Source organism: Coffea arabica, chromosome 1c (genome assembly GCF_036785885.1).
Source record: "Coffea arabica cultivar ET-39 chromosome 1c, Coffea Arabica ET-39 HiFi, whole genome shotgun sequence".
In the NCBI taxonomy this organism is placed as follows: Eukaryota; Viridiplantae; Streptophyta; class Magnoliopsida; order Gentianales; family Rubiaceae; genus Coffea; species Coffea arabica.
Genome location: NC_092310.1, coordinates 18,010,046 through 18,018,263, shown reverse-complemented (window position 1 = coordinate 18,018,263; position 8,218 = coordinate 18,010,046). Strand labels below are relative to the sequence as shown.

Here is an 8,218-nt window from a genome sequence, read left to right as displayed (position 1 = left end):
TCCTTAGCAGGGGCCGACGCGGGGACTTTTGGCTCGTATACTAGTATAGTTAGTTTGGCTTGTAATAGTTGAACAGTTAGGATGTTTGTTTTTGTTTTGGTGGTTTGACTCGATACTTTTGGAGAATGTAATTATAACTCTTTTGGGATTGTATATATTGTATTTAGTGCTCTTTCGAACTTTAAGTTTTGAGTCCTGGCGCGAGCTAGGCAGGCGGCCCGCCGATACCCTTGGGTTCGCCCTTGGGAGAAGTGGGGTCGTCACATAGGGTAGTTTGGTCAACTTTTGGATTAGGGTTAATGCTTGTAAGGGCTATAAATAGCCCCACTTCCTCTTTGTTTCACATCAGTTTTTGGCTATTAAATACAATTAGTGAGTTTTCACTTTCTCTTTGGCAAGAGAGTTTCCTTTGAATACTTGAGAATCTTCTCAAGTTATTCACCCGAACTTATCAATCGAGTATCTCCTTGATTGTGGCGTTCTACTACCTCCAATTTGGTTCGTTAATTCGAGTAGTTACGGGTTGAGATAATATCAAAATTGTTCGTGACTTCTAGGGATTAGTTGGGTCAAATTTCCGCTGCCTAAGCCATGGTGTTTTGATTGTCTAGATCGGGGTTTCACATCAGTTCCTGAGCCGTGGTTGGTGAGTGACCCAAACTGTTTCCAAAGCTGCTTATGAACTGTTTCTTGCATTATTTATTCGATTGCATATCATGTGTGTTTGCATGTGAGTTCATGACATGATTTGGTTTAAATGAGTTCTTGGGAAGTCTTGGGCTTAGAACCAATGTCTCCACCACTGTTTACTGTTCATCTGGAGCACTAAAGGGCTCCCTATTACTGTTTCACTATTACTGGATCTATTTGAGCATTGGACGTCTGAGTACCATGATCTCCCTGGCTCACAAGAGCAATAAAAGTACATTTGATTATTGAATCATGACATCATTGAAATGAACTATTGAGAAACTGATTTGATTACTGATTTTACTGGTTACTCACTGAGCTTCTAGCTCACCCCAAAACTATTTTATTCCCCTCCACAGGGCTCGAGGTGAAGGAAGCATTTGTATTAAAGTTCTCCGTGTGAATGGTTGGAGGATCTACTGTACCGTTAGAGCTCTAGTTTTAATTTGCGTAATATTTGAGATTGTACTTGTACTTGTACTTATGTGAGAACTGAGGACCTTTGTCTTATGCTGGAAATTAGTGTTGCTTGTATCTCTTGAGATTTTAGTTTGTAGTATATATAAATTGTGAAACATTTGATGTATATTTAGGATTTATCTTGTAATTTATTTGAGAACTGTAGTGAACGACTGAGTCCCGGCGAGAGCTGGGCAGGCGGTCCGCCGAACCCTTTGGTTTGCCTTAGGGGGAGGTGGGGCTGTCACAAAAATCAAAGTCGTTTTTCCTATTCCTTTTTTTAAGCTAATCTAAAGAATATATATTCACTTACTACAATGTGATTAAAACAATTCCAATTCTTAACTTAAAAGTAAATCACTATAAATGAATTTTCCTAATTGACAAATTAGTATGCATTACACAAACGAGAATTATAGCAGAAGATCGAAACTGTTGAAAGTGGCTGGAGCCATTCATCCAATCTTCTCAGTGTTTGTATCATCAGAAGACCAAATTATTGTCTCCATGAGCCGCTTTCGCATCAACACCAAATTTTGATCAGAGATTTCTTGGTATATTGCAGCATGATCACATTTCTGAAAGTGCAAAAAAAAAAAAAGAAAAGTAAAAAACAGCAGTAATATTGCAAAACATCATAGTGCATATCTTCCACAAGCACAAAAAGATCCTTGTCACAATATTAAACCAGCAACATTTTTTTTTTACCTTAATCCATTTTGCGTAGAGCTTAGGTCATGATACCATCACTCTTTCTGCAAGTTCACGCTTCTCCTGTCAAAAGATGATGGATTTGAACCTATTAGGCTTGCCTGCCACTAATCTAGAGCACGTGCCACCAATCAAGAGTGCTCTAGAAATTCATGCACCTAATGCTATAAGACTTCCCCAGTGGATACCTTTGCTAGGCTGCGGATGAATCGCTTCCCATCACGAGGCTTATTTGCAGCAACATAACTGTTGAGGTTGAAACACATAGTAAAATCACAAAACATAAGAACTTGAAGCAATCTTTCTTTGGAAATTAGAAGAAAAAAAGAGCAACAAAGTAAGAAGTTTTGATTGTAGAACTCATCGATGAAAAACCAGCAACTCATTTCTTGTATAAGCTCAGATAGGTAAAAGAAAAGACAAGAAGCAGAAAAAATGCATATTGTGAACAGTAGGCTTGACTTCAGGCTTAACTCTTGCAAGTTGCAAGTACTAGGGGAAAGAAATGTTGTTCGAATATGATGTTCAAGTGAGATCCAAGTTTTACTTGTTGTGTCTGAAGACATATAAAGCTGGACATCAAGAATGAAAAAAGCAGGATCTAACATTTGTTGAAAAAAAAAAAGAAAAAAAAAAGAATGAAAAAAGTAGGCAGAACATCTCCCAGAAGGAAAATTTTACTTACTCATTAAACAATCGGTACTGGGGAGGGTTCATCTCAAAGAGCTGGTTCATAATAGTCTTCACAGCTTTGTATGTGAAAAAGTTAAGAATTGACTGCAAGCCGATTCATTTAACAACTTGAGGAAGTGAACGATAAAAATCTATCTGATCATTAGAGTCTACTATGACTGTAATCAAGAGAATTTTGATATTCATGCACAATTAGGATAACGAACATGAAGTGATGGTAGCATATCCAATAAACACAATACACCAAAGACAGCAGCAAAGATCAATCCAATATCTTTGTGGAAACATGATTTAGTGTGTGAAACATATAATCGCACCCAGCTACCCATGATAATTCTATTCTCAATGAATAATGTGAATGCAGTTGATAATAATATAGACAAATTGTAGATAATAATTTTTTCTTTCTTAAAAAATATAGCTAGTTTATCATACCTTTTTATTTCCATTTGCCCATCATCAGCTAGTTCATGAATAATTTTCTAATCTATAACTAATATGCTGCTGATCATAAATGGTTAAGAACAACCCCTTGACTAGATGTTAAACCTAATGGTTTTCCAATTAATGTGCCAACATTCTTTTCACAGTTGCTAATTACTTGTCAAAAGGTACAAGTATATAACAAGTAACATGTAATAATGAATACAATAAAGGAGTAAAAAAAAAAGAATAGTACAATAAAGGAGTGAGTTATATACCCGTGTCTATCTATTTCTATATGCATCTAAATGTTCTCACAGTTAACTTCTTCTCCATTTGCAAGATGAAGATTGCTTCTTTCAAATATTGAACCAAAATTCATTCCAATAAAGAATAAGAATTGACATGAAGTCTACCATAACTTCAGAAGATGGTACTATTTAAGACTTTTTATGGCAAACTAGGCAAGAAGAATGGGGATGGTGGATTCCCTTTCTTTCCCCTTTATCTATGTCATTATAGTGCTATCAGAGTTCAACGTGATAAAAAGAAATCAGCTCATCCTGGTAGGAAGTTTAAGAACTTCAATCCAAATTGAAAGATTAAGTTTCACATTTCCTCCCTCACCAAGGACATACATTGAATCCTTTAACAAAGTAGTAAAACTTAATTATTGCAATAAACTTTTAAAGCTGAATATCATTCTACAAGATTTGACTCTAGATAACACTTAAAAGGTCTCAGCCTCAGAAGAAGACTAATTAGTACCGCAAAGGCACAAAAAGCTACAAATAGCAACACCAGTACATTCTCCCATAATAAATTAATCAACATATAGCAAAAAATTAACCATACTAGGATCAAAGGAAACATAATAAGCATCTAGGACAAATAGTGAATGTTCTTACAACTTTTACATCAGCAAAGTTTTCCTCATATTGTCCGGCCACTTCACTTACAATCTTCAAACTCTTGTTCTTCCTCTGCCCTCTCAAACTCTTACCAGCAGATAGAGCTTTTACTGAATAAAAAAAAGAGTTACTCAGCTCCAACGAGCCAGTAGGTCTTCGCACATGCCTTCTACCAGTAACTAAATTCCTACTCATAATCAGATCTCCACTACTCAAGTTGCATGAAAGTAGAGCATCCAAACACAAGCATGGACATCTATGTGAATTAGTGATTGGTGAAGCTGTCGCGCCCCATTTTTTGATAAATAAATAAATAAATGGTTTGGAAAAATGTTTTTTTTTGTGATTGGAAAATGAATCGTGATTTAAAAGAAAAATGGGTCTAAATGGGGGTTTGAAAATGCGACGATTTGACCCAAAAAAAATAGTTCAAAAAGGGTTTTTTATATGAAAAATGGAGTCGCCACTTGGTATAGAGTTAGGGTGTACCAAGTCACCCAAAAAGTGAATTTTTTAAAGGAAAAAAAGTAGAAAACCTTTTTGAACGACTCCTAGTCCACGTAAACCAACGAAAAAGGTTCGGGAGTCACATTTGACGAATGGGAAGGCAAGGATAAAAATCCAAGGCACCCCTTCGACCTAGCCAAGTCTAGTTGCGTTGATTTAATCAAAGATTTTCTTGTTTTAACCAAAGAATTTATTACATTTGGATGTACTACATGAATGCAAAACCCTAGACCTAGGGGTATTGGGGGGAAATTTCCCTTCAAAGGTTGAGTGGTGCCAATCACATTAATTGTGAAGCCCAATAACGATCCTTTGAAGAAGTCACGAATAATGCAAGTGGGATGCAAATGAATGGAATGCATGTATGCAATGTGAGGACATGAGTTTGAAAAAGTAATAAAAGACAATAATATGTAGGTGAAAATGTGCACATGAGTGGGCAAGGTGCGGTATGTGAAATGATAATATGAAGTGCATGTGTGCAAGTGATGATAAAAGTGTTCGTGTGCAAGTGAAGGGATAAAAGGTGTACGTGTGCAAATGAAGGGATAAAAGGTGTACGTGTGCAAATGGAGGGATAAAAGGTGTACGTGTGCAAATGGGAGGAAAAAATGAAAGTGTAATGATAGAGTGGATGCATGAACCTAGGGAATGCACGCATATTGGGTACGGGGAGACCTAAATTGTGACTCAATTTACCCTTTTGTAGAGGGAATACAAGCGTGCTAAGGCTTAGAAAAAGCCACACTCGTCTATATCCCATATTTAAGGGGACTCTCAAGCAAATGAACCCTATAACTAGCATGAAATGCAAAAATCCTAAAGTGAAGGGGAAGGGGTTTGAGGAACATACCAAATGATAAACTAAGGAAAAATGCGTGATATGTAGTGATCATGCACTTAATGAGAAAGGAGAAAAAAAAAAAAACCTATTGGGTCTAGCATTGGACTAGCCCATCCTATGAATTCCGACTAGCGTTGGACTAGTGGAAACGATAAAAGAAGCCACAACTAGCGTTGGACTAGTGTGGTGACGTACATTCATCCATTTCATTCATCCACACTATAAAAAGCGAGTAGACATGCGAATCACTTATAAACACGTAGCACATAACACTTAGCATGCTTGACTAGATGCAAAATCCTAATAAAGTATTTAACATATAACACATAGGCATGCAACCATTACATTTGCTAACTAAAACAAAAGGGAAAGGGAAAATGGACCAAATTACTTACTACGCCCTATCTATTACAAGCCAAGAGGTGTACACATACCCCATTAAAAGAATAACTTAATGAAAATAAAAAGTAAATGACATAAGTAAAAGGAATTAAAGAAAAGCTAGGAAAGCAAAGTAGACATGCAATTCACTTAGCACGTTGGAACACATAAGAGAAATGAAAATCAAGGAGATAGAGGTTACCTCCTTTGCAATTGGGTCCCAATGAATTGAAATTACTTATTTGCCCTCAAAAATATAAAGAAAAGGTCAAGGTACCAATTTATTTGGAAATAATCACACAAAAGGGAAATAAACATGAAATTGAATCATTCAAGTAAACTAAACAACTCATATTCATCAAGTTGGAACCAACAAAGACCCAATTGAAACAATCAAAGAAGTTAAAGGGGCCAATTTGATTGGTTTGTCCAATTATTCGGGCCATAGAAGCATTAAATAAAAGCCAAGGGGTTAGAGTGCAATTTTTGGAAACTTTTCATGCAAATTCATGCAAGACCTACGGGGAAAGCTTCTGCTGTCAAATAAAACTTGCTGCAATTTTCATCCGCAGGCCTCTGCAAACTTTATACGACAGATTCACACAATCATCTCAAGCTATAAATCCAACCTCAAGTTCTCATCAGACTTATCAAGCATGCAAGGGAATGGCAGAACCAAAATGAGGAAGGTTTTCATATAAACTCCATGCAGAAGATACAAAGCAAGCTTTCTGCAATTCCATTTAGCAGCAACGTTATTTCTACGACTCATTTTCAGTTAGCTGAAACAACATTCAGGCCAAAATGACCCAAACAAAATCTAACTTGTTAAAGCATAGAATGCAAGAATTTGAAAACAAATGGGAAAGGAAGAATCCAACCAGTCTTTGGACATAACACGCAACCAAATGGTATAAACACAAAACATCGGACAGGTTCCTCATTCTTACGGGGAAGAAAAATAGATCATATGAATGAAATGGCATGGCAAAGGGTGAACTATCAGACACTATCCTCTTTAAAACATAAGTAAATTATAAGAACAAAACAACTTCAGATTGTGAAAGTGCAAATGAAGTGCAAGGAAACAGCAAAATCATTTTTTTACTTCGGGCCGTTGGAGAGCTGGAAATTAACATGATGAATCAAGTAATAAGCTTTCATATAGATGCAAGCGAGGAGAACGAAAAAATTTTAAACCCAGCTTTGATATCGAACAACTTCCTGGCATCCTATCAAACAACAACCTGTCAACCGAACTACACATCTATACAAGCAAAAAAAAAATCTGAAAAAAATCAAAGATGGGAATTTTCTACACTGAGTACCATAACCATTTGCTGAAAGCTCCAAACCAGATTTCCCCAAACAAGCAAAACTAAACAAAATAAAAGAAACTGATGGCTTTCGTTGCTCAAGTCACATCGACAGATCACCAAGACTTACAGCAGATGACCGAAAGGAAAACATCAAGCATAACCAGTCACAACCATCAAATGCGACAGAAAAGTGAACTTAGCAAGCAGCAAAACAACCCAAAAGCCATATCTAACCGGCTTGAACTTTCAGGAAAACCATGTAAAAGAAGCAAAAGGAGAAGCCAAAGTTACCTGAGGATGATTTCGGAGCTAGTTAAACGTGAAAGATGCCAGGAAGCGTATGCTGATGCCGAAACAACGCCAAGAACTTCGATGCAGTAAATTCCCGCAATGATGAATCCAGAACTTGGGGCTTCAATTTTACCTTCTTAAATTTGTTTTCTTCACTGCCGTAGCTTCCTTGAAGTTTTCTCCCCTTGCTCTCGGCTTCAGCCTCTTTCTGTTTTCTGATCTCACACCGACCAGCCCAAAATCTCCCTTGCCGCTCCTTTTTCCAGCCGACAACTTTCACTCTTATCTTTCAAATCCCAAACCCCCGGCTCTCCTGGTTTCTTCTTTTGCCGTCCTAGAACCTCTCTCACTCCCTTTCTCGATCTTAACTCTCTTAGCTTTCAGCCGTCCTCAGCCGCTCTACCGTAGCCTTTTTGCTCTCCTAAAACTTTCCCCAGCCGTCACTAATTTCTCCTTTCTAAAAACTCTCCCCTTTTTCCTTCTTTCCGATCCTAGCCTCCCTCTCTTTCTAGCTTTCAGCCGTTCCTATCCTCTCTTCTCCTCTATCTTTCTCTTCAGATTTTTCCCTTAGCCGTCCACTAGCTCTTCATCCTCTATTCCAGATTCTAGCCGTCACTCTCTCTCGTTTTTCCCAGCCGTGAGTCCTTCCCGTATGCTCTCCTCTCGGTCTCACTTGGCTGTAACTCTCTATCCCTCTCTCAAATCTTTCTCAACCATCAACTTCAATCACTTTCGTTGTCCTTGCTGTTCCCCAGAATCTCCCAAACTTTCCCTGCTTTCTCTTTTTGTTTTTGCCGTCCAACTCTTTCCGTCCAAAAATCCCTCTTGCGGCTCTCTCTTCTTTCTTTTTTTTTTCTCTTTACCGTTCCCCCGATCTGTTTCTCTCCAGCCCACCGACTCTCTCCCTGTTAGCTCAAAAACCTAGCCCCCCTTCTTCTAGATTCATCCCCCCTCCAGGTGTCCTAGACACTTGGCCTCTTCAGCCAAAA

General features: G+C 37.8%; 1 pseudogene; it reads right to left on the bottom strand.

The window, feature by feature from the left end:
• Window positions 1–1,584: 1,584 nt before the first annotated feature.
• LOC140004782 (chaperonin-like RbcX protein 2, chloroplastic) lies at window positions 1,585–4,082 on the bottom strand (annotated as a pseudogene).
• Window positions 4,083–8,218: the final 4,136 nt, after the last annotated feature.